We start from the raw sequence: 10,786 nt of genomic DNA, 5'->3' as shown, positions 1-10,786 counted from the left end.
CAGAGGGGCCCCTGTTCTCGGTCAGCCCTGGTCCAGGTGGCTGGCATCGAGCAGACGCAGGTGGACACAGGCCCTGGCCAGGCAGGAGGGGGCGCTGGGGGACAGGCGGACGAGGCCACCAGGCACGGGGGCGGGGAGGAAGCTTGGGGGGGAAAGTTTTGAAGAGATTTATTCTGATGTGCCGCGGAGGGAGGGTCATCCTTCAAGAGGCAGCGTGTATAAAAATTTCCCGGCCTGTTGATTGGTCTGTCACAGTGATTTGTGGCTCTTCCCCCGAGGTAATGGGGAGCAACTGGGCCCGTAGGAGGCGGCCGGACAGATTGCCGAGCAGAATGGGAGGGGGGCCTGGCGGCCGGCAAGATTTATTGACCTCGACCCGAGGAGGTCCCTTCCGCGCTTTTAATCTGGCATCTCAGCCTGTCACCAGCACTGATTACGGCCGGACCACTCTTGGCCCCGGGGGACAGGGCCTGGGCCGGCCTCGCCATCTGCCCGCTGACCGGTGCCCTTCCCCGAGGACGAGGGTGAGGACCAGGAGAGGGCTCCATCCCCGGCTGCCGACCCCCCGTCCACCAGGGCTGCTGCTGTTCTGAAAGAAAACAGCTTCATGGAGATGGAATTCACCTGCCAGGGAGTGCGCCCGTGGAGGGTGCACGCTGCACGGGTTCGTGGGCTCCCAGGCACTGCAGGGCCACGTCGGCTCCAGAACATTTCCATCCCGACACGGAGGCCCTGGGACCGTTCGGGGCTCCTACAGAACTACACACACTGTCCCTGCGACCCAGTATGCACCCAGAGGCACATCACAGGAGACCTGCGCACGGGTGGGCACAGCAGCCTGCGGCAGCAACCAGACGCCCGTCCGCACGTGACGATCAGTGAGCTGGGGTCCATCCACGGGGGAATAGCATCTGCCACTGAAAAGAAATGAACGAAGAGGCGTGTTGTCACCATGGGGCGCTCCCTTCGTTTAACAGCTGAGAAGTAGTCCATTGCACGCAGGTACCACACACTCCGTGTCACTCGTGCGTGGATGGACACGTAGGCTGTCTCCATGTCTTGACCCCTGTGAATAATGCTGCAATGGCCCTGGCTGGTGTGGCCCAGTGGATAGAGCATCGGCCGAGAACTGAAGGGTCCCAGGTTTGATTCCAGTCAAGGGCATGTACCTCAGTTGCAGGCTCTATCCCCACCCCGGTCTGCAGGAGGTAACCAACCAATGTGCCTCTCTCACATCGATGTTTTTCTCTCTGTCTCTCCCTCCCTTCCACTCTCTCTAAAAGCCAGTAGAAACGTGTCCTTGGATGAGGATTAACAAAAATAATAACGCTGCTGCTGCAACGCGCATAGAGACCTGGGGAACCGTACGTGTCTTCGCAGCCGGAAGAAGCCGGTCGGAAAGGCCACATGTGCTGCTGGCCCCTGTGCTGAGCAGAGGGCTGAGCGGGCCCCTCAGGGTTGAAGGACAGCAGGCCCGTGTCTGCAGGGTTTGGAGGGTGACCAGGTGATCAGTGTCCAGGGTGTCCCCTGGATGCCCCCCCCCGCACCTCCCCTCCCCGCTTCTGTGTGTGACCACGCCCCCATGCCCAGCCCCCTAACCCCCCACTAGCCCCTCCTCTTCTCACCCAGTTTCTGAGCCCAAAGCAAGGGGTCTCCTTGGCTGAGCTACATGGAGGGTGGGCGGTGGCCGAGGGCAGTCCTGGGGGCAGCCCTGGGGGCAGGCCTGGCCCTGGTGTGGGGCCATGTGCTGTGGGGCTCAGGCTGGATGTAGGATGGGGGCCCCTGCACTGGGGTCTTGGGGACACAGGGAAGCCATGGACAGTCCACCTGCCCCCTCATGGGGATGAAAGCACTTTCTCTAGAGGCTGGGAAACCTTTAGCATCTAAGGATGGATGATAGCCCGGCTAGGGCCGGCGGCGGACAGAGACGCTGAAGGGAAGGCTCCCCCAGCGACACTCGTTCCGAGCTCCTTCCGTGCCGGCGGGCAGGCATCCTGTGGGTGGCCCCCAATCTATCCCAGTGCGACTTGGAAATTACATTCCCTTTAGCCAAAGAGGCCCGGCTTCAATCAGCAGGAAGTGGGCCCTCCGTCCCCAGCCGCCCCTCCCACCAGCATCTTTTAAGTATGCAAATGGGGACACCGTGCTAGTGGCAGGCGATTGATTCTGCTGTTTCATCAGGGAAATGAAATGGAAATGGAGCCCTGGCTGCCCCTCTCGGTTTGCCCTTCAGCTGCTTTGGTTTTTCCCACACGGCTCTCCCCGCCCCGCCTGGCCCCCCAGACCTAACCCCTTCCCCCCCCTCCTCCCCTCCCCCGTACCCGCCCAGGGCCTGAGCCTGTCAGCAGGCCCTGACCTTGAGAACTTCCGTAGGGTGCAGGATGTGGGGGGTGCCTGCTGCAGGACCCCATGGGTCAGGTCCCTGGAGCAGCACCTTGGTTCCTGGCCGGGGAGGCGGGTCCCTAAAGTGAGGGTCCCCTGATCTGCTCCCCTGGCATGGCCGTGGCCCCCTGATCAGACTGGCCTGTGAGCAGAAGAGTTCAAGCCCCGGGCGGGACCCATGAAGCCTGGGGATGAGGTGTGGACTGCTGGGGGCACCCCCTTCCCTCTCCCAGGGTCAACACAGGACCACGGTTTCTTGTGGCACTGCCCACCCATGTGCCCACTCACTCATTCCACAGGCGGCCAGCGTGCTGCCCTGCCCTGGGCCTGGCGCCGGACCCTGAAGACACAGGAAAGACATCCCCCCACAGAGCTGACCAGACAGCTGCTTCCCAAGAGCCCCCCCCCCCCCCCCCCGTGGCTCTGTGGGTGGGATTCCAGGCTGGGGGCAGGAGCGGGCACTTGTCAGGGGAGTCTCCTGGCCTCAGGCCTCTGGCAGAGGAAAGTCCAAACCCCTGACCGTTTGTCTCTTGGGGTCACGGCCCCGCCTCCCCCTAGGTGGCCACCAAGCCCGGAGGCAGCGCCTGTGTGTGTGTGTGGGGGGGGGGTGGCCTGAGGGTGGGGGATACACTGGGATGAGGGTGGCCTGCAAAGACACAGGCACCTTTGGAGCCACTTGGGGCTGTGTCTTCACTTGGGTACCCCAGTAGCCGCACAGGCCAGGCCAGACCCACCCGCTGGGCTGGGCGATGGGTGTGGATGGACTTCCGGCATCCAGCAGAGACGCTGGGGCGGGCGCTGGCATCGTGATGAGGGGCAGAGCAAGCAGTCGAGGTGAGGGGTGCCCTTTGGGAGGGAGGCAGGTGACAGTAGAGCCCAGGTGGATGGCCGCTTCCCCCGCCTCCCATGCACCCTCCATCCCGCTCCGGGGCTCTGCGCCCCCCACTCCCTCCCTGGCTCTCGATTGGCAGCTCCTTAGCCACTCAGACTCAGGGGTCACTCACAGGTCACCGCTCTGGGGGCCGCCTGGCAGTGGCCTGTGCCCTCTTCCCGACACCCTTGCCTTCTAGGCTGTCGACTTTGCCGTGCCCTCACGGTGAGCAGGGCTGGCTCTTGGCGCCCCCCCTGGCGGACCCTGGCCCCTGAGTGCGCCCATCCGATCCTCCCAGCGGCCCCCCTCGAGCTCGGTCCGGCCATTACCCTGTTTTACAGACAGAACTGAACCCAAGCTTTGCTCACTTCCCCGGGAAGCAGAGGGGTCCCTCCAGCAGGGAGCCGGCCGACCAGGAGTGGGTGGTGTCCAGAGACCTGTTCTCGCCGGCCGCGTCCGAGGTCTCACGGGACCCCTATGTCCCCGGGCCAGGGTGGGCGTTGGAGCCATAACCGTTCATTATGCTGCGTGAGTCTCGCCCGTAATTTAACTGACTCATTCCCAACGATCAGGGCTACGCTGCGTAACACTTAATTAGCCAGACTTCCCGCGCAGGTTGGCGGGACGGAACTGGCACGTTCTCCATGTAATACACTTAATTCTGGAATGGATCATTGTTTGGGGAGACACACGCTGGCCCAGCCCTCCCCGGGGAGCAGGACGCGGGGGCAGGCACTGCATCGTGCCCCCCGCCGGCGGGAGTGGTCGGCCCTTCCCAGGAGTGTGTCCTTCCGGGTGTGGGGAGACCGGTGATTTGGGGGGACCTGGGGGTGCTAGTGGCAGGAGTCTCCTCGCATTGTGCCTGGCACCCCCGCTGAGGACTCTGGCCTGGACCTGGGGGCGCTCGCTGCTGCCCTCAAGGCCTGGAAGGCAAAGCCACACCCTCTGCAGGCTCAGGCCCTCCTGGCCCATGAGGACCTGGTGCTGCGCCCTCCACCCAGGGATGCCAGAGGGCGTGGCGACCTTGGCGTTTCCACGAGAGGCAGGTGCTGCCGGCTCTCCTGGTGGCAGGGGGCCGAGGGGGCACCTGGGGGCAGACGGCACCAGCTCCAGGGACAGCTGGATGCCAGCCCCCTGTCCCAGCCTCATCCAGACCCCAAGTTCACCGCTAGCCCGGCCCCGGCTGCTCAGTGAGGCCACCACCTCTCCCAGGGCACCCAGGGCTCCAGCCAGCATGCCCTGCCCCCCCTCTTCCCAGGTGGGGCCAGGAGCCTGCCCTTCTGGGTGCCCATGTCCCCATCTGAGCCGTGGGGACCAGGCCGCCACCACAACCCTCTCCGCGGAAAAGCACAGCCAGAGATGGAGGAGGGCGGCCCCGGGCCCAGCTCTGCAGTCACATCCCTCTCGGCGGGATCTGGGGGCGGAGGGGCCCCCCTGACCGCCCGCCCACCCCGGGCTCCGGTTACTGTGGGCGCTGCCATCTGCCACTACGGGCGGGGCCTCCTGCATAATTCAAGTGCCTGGAGAGGCCCCAGCAAGCGGCATTGACGAGGCCTGACTGGCCTGATCGGGTGTCGTGACATTGGACACGCGAGGAACAGGACACGTGTCCCGTTGCCCTGTCCGGGCAGGGAGCAGCGTGGGTGGGCTCCTCCCCAGGGAACGGGGGCTCTGGGGACCCGAGACACAGCCCTGTGATCAGGGTGCTCAGAGGGTGTGTGGCAGCGGGCGTGGACCCCGGCCCCTCACCGCACGCTCAGCCCTTGGGCCTCAGTTTCCTCATCTGTGAAAAGAACCCAGGGCAGCCCCTGCTCAGGGCTGGAAGGTATGAGGACGGCGGTCAGGTCGAGGCTGGAGTCCTGGAGCCTGGCTGGCCCGTGGCACCACCTGCCCTCCCCACGCCATGCCCTCCACCCCGGGAGCCTGGAGAGGCGCCCTGCCTCTTACATGTGGCTCCCAGACCACGTCCCAGGCCCAGGTCTCAGCACCCAGATCCACGACCACCCACGGCCGCGCGATCTCCCGGGACCTCGTGCTGCAGCCTGTGTCCCGGGGCCGGTGGGTGCCTGGAAGTCCAGGCTGCGTGGGATCAGGGTGGGGAGGGCTCACCAAGGGCCCGGGAGTCTCCCAGGCTGCCCTGCGTGGGTGGCTGCCCTGACCTGGACCCTCTGTGGGCACCTGCAGGCAGGTAACCTGAGCCCTCGACTCTGCTGCTTTTTGAAGGAAAGGGGGACCCGACCCTTAAATAATTGATGACAGGCTTTAACAATCGACCCAGAGAACACCTGGCAGGTGGAGCGCTCGTGCCCGCCCGCAGCACCGGGTGAAACTGACTGCAGCGGGGGTGGGGGGGGGTGGGGGTGGGGATGGTGCCGGTGGAAGTGAGGGTGCGGGGCAGGTGAGGGTGCCGGTGGAGGTGAGGGTGCGGGGCAGGTGAGGGTGCCGGTGGAGGTGAGGGTGCGGGGCAGGTGTTCCAGCTCCGGCTGCTGGCCTGGCTCCCACAACCCACACAGGCACACACGCTCGCGCAGACGCGCAGGTCACACGCATCACACGGGTCTGCGTGCACATACCCACACACGTGCGTACTCGCACAGGCACCCCCATGACACACGCCCACGCACATAGCACACACACACGTGCACATTCCCTCCGAGAGGGGCCTGCCACCTCCGCCCTGACTCTGAGGACCGCCTTCCTTGTCCTCCCGTTCACCCGGGCCTGCCCCTCAGCTGGAGCAGCAGCCGGCAGAGCTGGGCTGGCGCCTTTCCTGCCCCTCTGAGGTGGCGGGGCAGTGGGAGGGCCCCAGCCCATCGGCGAGGATGGCAGGACCCTCATAGCAACCTGGGCCCAGGGCGTCCACGCCACACAGGGGGCCAGAGAAGCTGGGTGCCGGGGTCCAGCAGGGGTACCCACAGTTCCTGCCACAGGGCGGCCTGCGCATGTCCCCAAGGGCAACATCCCAGGTCCTCCTGGGTGCAACAGCCCTGTCCCCTTGTCCATGGCCAAACCCCCCTCCCTGGACCTCAGCATCCTGGGCGCCCTGGTCAGCCCCGAGGTCACTGAGGGCAGAGGCCGCCTGGGACGAGTGGGGACATGAATCACGTTTGAGGATTCCCGGTTTTACAACCTGGAGGCAGCTTTTAAATGGCCTCAGCAGAGGTGAGGGTGGGGTCTCGCTTTAAGAGGGAGGTGGGGGGTCCAGACACGCATGCCGCCCCCACCCCAGGACGCTCTCCCAGCCCCGGAGCCTCTCCATGACCGATGGTGCCGGGCAGCCCAGGGGACGGTCCCTTTGGCTTTGAAAATAGTGATTCTGGCCTCAGTCATTGATCTCCCGGAGTTTTTAAAGGAAATTTTATTTGTTGGGGTTTCTAGTCATTAGGTTAAAACCAGTAAAATACAGCAAAATCAATGCCCATAGGACATAGCACAGCCAGTCTGTTACGATGTAAGGCAGACAGAACAGATTGCGGCCTGGGGGAGGGCTGGGCACACGGTGGACAGTGCACATCTGGGGGGTCCTCCCAGCCTCAGGGGAACCTGGGGATGGGTGGATGGGGTGCGCCCCAGAGCCGGTGCCCTCAGGCCTCCCGCACCTGGGGCCTCCCTGCACCCCGGAGCCTCTTCAATCTCAACGGCCGGTGTGGTGAGCTGGGGGAAGGGGCCACAGGCGCCTCTCAGCTCCGCCGACGACGGCCAGCTTGGCAGATGGTGCCGACCACACAGCCCACGTCCGCCTCCGCCTGCAGACGGAGCGCCCGCATGGACGTGGCAGGAGGCCTGCTCCACGTCGGTCCCTCCAGCCTCCTCTGGGCGCCAGCCATGCCCGGGCTTTCACCCCCTGGTCACCTGCCCCCCTGCTGTGAGGGGATGGCGCCCCTGGGCTATGGCCTCGGGGAGGCGGGAACCCCTGGGCTGCATGAGCGCTTGACCAGGATGACGCTTCAGAGACCAGCTGTGACCACGCAGCTGCTGCCTCAGAAAGCCATTCTCTTCGTGCAAACACCTGGCCACTTTCCTGGTGCCCCTGCTTCCCGCGGCCATCAAGCCCCAGGCAGCCACCGCCAGGCACGCTGCCCACAAGGGGGTCCCGGCGGGGCGTTCAGCACTTTATGGGACCGACCAGGACGCCCCCCAGCTCAGAACAGCTGGGCAAGAAGAAAGAGGGTTCCTCATGGCCCTCCCCTGCGACCACCCCATCCAGAGGCCATCCAGTCGGAACATGTGCCCCTGTCTTCTGGGGCCACTTGAGGAGATCCCTGTCCCCCCAGCTGGGGGACCCACAGAGACCTGGGCTGCTGCAGTGACTTGTACTGTGAGGTTTCTAGAAACCCTGCTGCAGCCGGGACACCTCCTGCCAGGCCCGCTTTCCCCAGGGGAACCGCCCGGTTGAGGGGAGCCCACAGCTCACGGGGACCTGAAGTGTGTGGAGGGGTGGACGGAGGCAGGAGGGCAGTGCTGAGGGGCAGCTGGGGGGACCCTTGTCACCAGAGCTGAGGGAGCCCACCGCCCCACCCCCAGAATTTGGGAGTTCACTCGATAGAGGTGTTTGGCACTTGAATTCCACAGAAAATTAAATCAATTACCGAGTGTAATGAAGAACCCAGGTTTTAATTAAATTGGGCTTAATTACATGGCGAGCGAGGCTGTCAATGCCTGATCAGGTCCTGTGGGGGTGGGAGCCTCAGAGGAGACCACGTCGGCCCTGGCGGGAGGGGACCCAGGGTCCCACACCCGGAGGCGGCAGCAGGTGTGGCAGGTGTCACTGGGCAGCGGGTGTCCCAAAGCCCCCGGCCCGCAGCAGGTCAACGGCTCCAGCCCAGCTGGACGACCCAGCAGGCAGCCCGGGTCTGACAAGCCACACAGCCGGCTGCAGCGGGACCGCCCGTCCTTCGCCTGGGGCAGCCGGTGCCCTCTCTCCAGGGGTGTCATTGGCACAGTGGCAGCCTCGGAGCTCAGTCTGGGCTTGGCATCCAGCCCGACCTCTGCCCGGAGCTCTATGTGGGGCCCTGGTGCTGGTGCAGGCCCTCCCCACCCCCCCCGGGCTCCTCAAGCTCGCCCGGCTCTGACCCCTGGGACCCGGTGGCTGGTGGATGTAAAGGCCTGGCCTGGCCAAGCGGGTGTTTCCGTAGATGCCACCTGCGCTGGGCTGGGCCTCCCACCATCTGCTGCCCAGGCCTAGGTGCTCAGCAGGCTGCTGGGAGGGGGAAAGGGGTGAGGAGTGACCTACTGGCCAGGCACAGCCCAGGGGTGGCTTTTGGGGGGCTGAGAGCTCAGGGGTGCATGAGGGAGGCACCAGCAGGTGCCTTGCATGGGGAGTGGATGGACCGCGTCCAAGTCCTGACTTCACACATGGGAGTCGGGGGAGCAAACAGGACCCAGGGCCGTCCCGGGCACGTCAGGCCCTTCTCAGGTGCCCAACTGCGGAAGGAACAGAGCTCGAGTCCACCAGGCAGCTTGACCAAAAGCCATCCCAGCTCACGGGCTCCATCCAGGCCCTCCTGACCCGGCTCCGGGGCCAGGCTGACACCCTGGACATCAGGGCACTTGTGCTGCTTCCCATGAACTGTCACTGCTGCTCGGGCCGACTCAGCAGGAACGGTGGCCTCAGGCGGCCCCGGGCAGCACTGCCCCTCACTCCGCACCCTCGGCTGGGCAGGGCCACCCGGCAGGTCGGCCGATTCCAAACCACTGAGCTCACAACCCCGGCTGGAGCGCCAGAGGAAACCCAGCTCCTCCCGTGGGCACGTCCCTCCAGCTGTGGGGGTCCATTGGGAGCTGCTGAGACCCTGGGGTCCTGCAGGTGCCCCTGCCCCTGCCCCTGGCAACGCCTCCCTGCCCCCTCCCTGTTCTCAGGCTCCTGAGCAGCCCCTGCACCCCCCACCGGCCCCTGAATCTGATGAGTGTGTGTCCACGTGACACTGTGTGGAAGCGTCCTACCTGGTGCTGAGAACCCAAACCTTCACTGTGATTGTCTGATGTATATTTATTTCAGAACATGCAGAATTAATAAGATACTGGCTTTAAGGAAACCATGGCAACGGAATGCAGAAAGGCTTGTCCCAGCAAATAGATGAATTCATAAATAACCCTGAAGTGCTGATATCAACAGCCCAGGGACCCTGCTCAATGCTAATGCAGGGGGTACCCCACACCCTGTCCTGGCCAGGACCAGCCCCCCAGAGGTGGCAGACCCCCAACTGTGACCCCGAGATGGTGCCAGGTGGGTGAGCACTCTGTGCTGGTCCAAGGGGCCCTTGCAGAGCTCAGTTCCCGTGGGGACAGGGTCTGCAGATAAATGGCCCTGGGGTTGGGGGGGTGGACACCAGGGAGCCACGGGGTCTCCCCTCAGCTCTGACAGCTGGAGGGGGGCCTCTGGTCCTGCCTTCCAGGGCAGAAGCAGGTCGTGGGAGGAGAAATTCCTTCCTTCATGCAACCATTCATCCATCCACAGATGTCCACGGGCCACCAAGAGTGTGGGGTACAGCAAGCAGCAAGCGAGGCGCTGGCAGGGGTCCCGGGGAGCCTCCAGACCCAGGAGCAGGGGGCCCCTGCCAGTGATCTCTGACCTCAGAGCTGCCCGCTCAGCACTGACTGACTCCCCTGGCACCTCCCGCAGGGCCCAGCTTCCGCTGCCCTAGCCTTCACTTGAGCGTCTGAGCAATCCCCGGGAGCCGTGGTTGTGCCGGGAGCTGAGGGCCACCTGCAGGACGTGGCTCAGCCCCACTGCCCGGGTGTGTGTGGGTCCCAGGTGTGTCCCCTGCATGGAGCCTGGCTGCCTGCCTGGGCGAGGGTGCGGGTCCTTCACCCCGAGCCTGCATCTCCTCATCCACACAGGTGCGCCCTGGCCCTCCTGGCCGCCTGATGGCACCCCTGTTTCCCTGGGGAGGGGTGGGGGGCTCTCAGCGCTGGGAGCCTGTCCCCCACCTCCACGGGTCCAAGGAACCCGCGGGAAAGGGCTTGGTCGCCCCCTAGCGCCCGCGGGCGGAGCTGCTCGAGGCCCCATGTGTGCGCGCCACCCTCCACGCGCGCGCACACACACGCTGGGGTTGCCGAGCCCACGGGGGAGGCAGACACGTCTCCAGGGACAGGCCTGCACGCCAGCTCCTGCGGCCCGGGAGTGGCGGGGAGCCCAGCCCCCTGGTGCTGCCCACGCACCCCGTTTTGCTGACGCCCCTGAGCCAGGGCCCATCACAGCTTCGCCGGTTCCAGGAGGAAACAGACTCAGAGAAAGGGAGCGACCGCGCGGGCCCCCCAGGGAGGGGAAGGGGAGCCGGTGCCCGGGGTGCTGGCCGCCTGTCCCCACCACCCCTGGGAGCTGCGGGACGCCTCGGGGACCGCGGCGGGAGCGAGCGCTCTGGCCCGGGGCGCCCCTGCCGGCCGCTGCGCGCACAGCAGGCGGAGCGGGGGGTGCTGGGCGGGACCCTGGTGGCCCCCCTCGGCCCTCAGCGGGGTGCCCCCGTGTCGCGGCGCCGCCCCCACAGCCCTGGTGTTTGGTTGGCGAGGTGAGCGCTCCGCCACACTGCGCAG

Source organism: Myotis daubentonii, chromosome 11 (genome assembly GCF_963259705.1).
Source record: "Myotis daubentonii chromosome 11, mMyoDau2.1, whole genome shotgun sequence".
NCBI lineage: Eukaryota > Metazoa > Chordata > Mammalia > Chiroptera > Vespertilionidae > Myotis > Myotis daubentonii.
The sequence above is the reverse complement of the archived record's forward strand: the minus strand, read 5'-3'. Positions refer to the sequence as shown.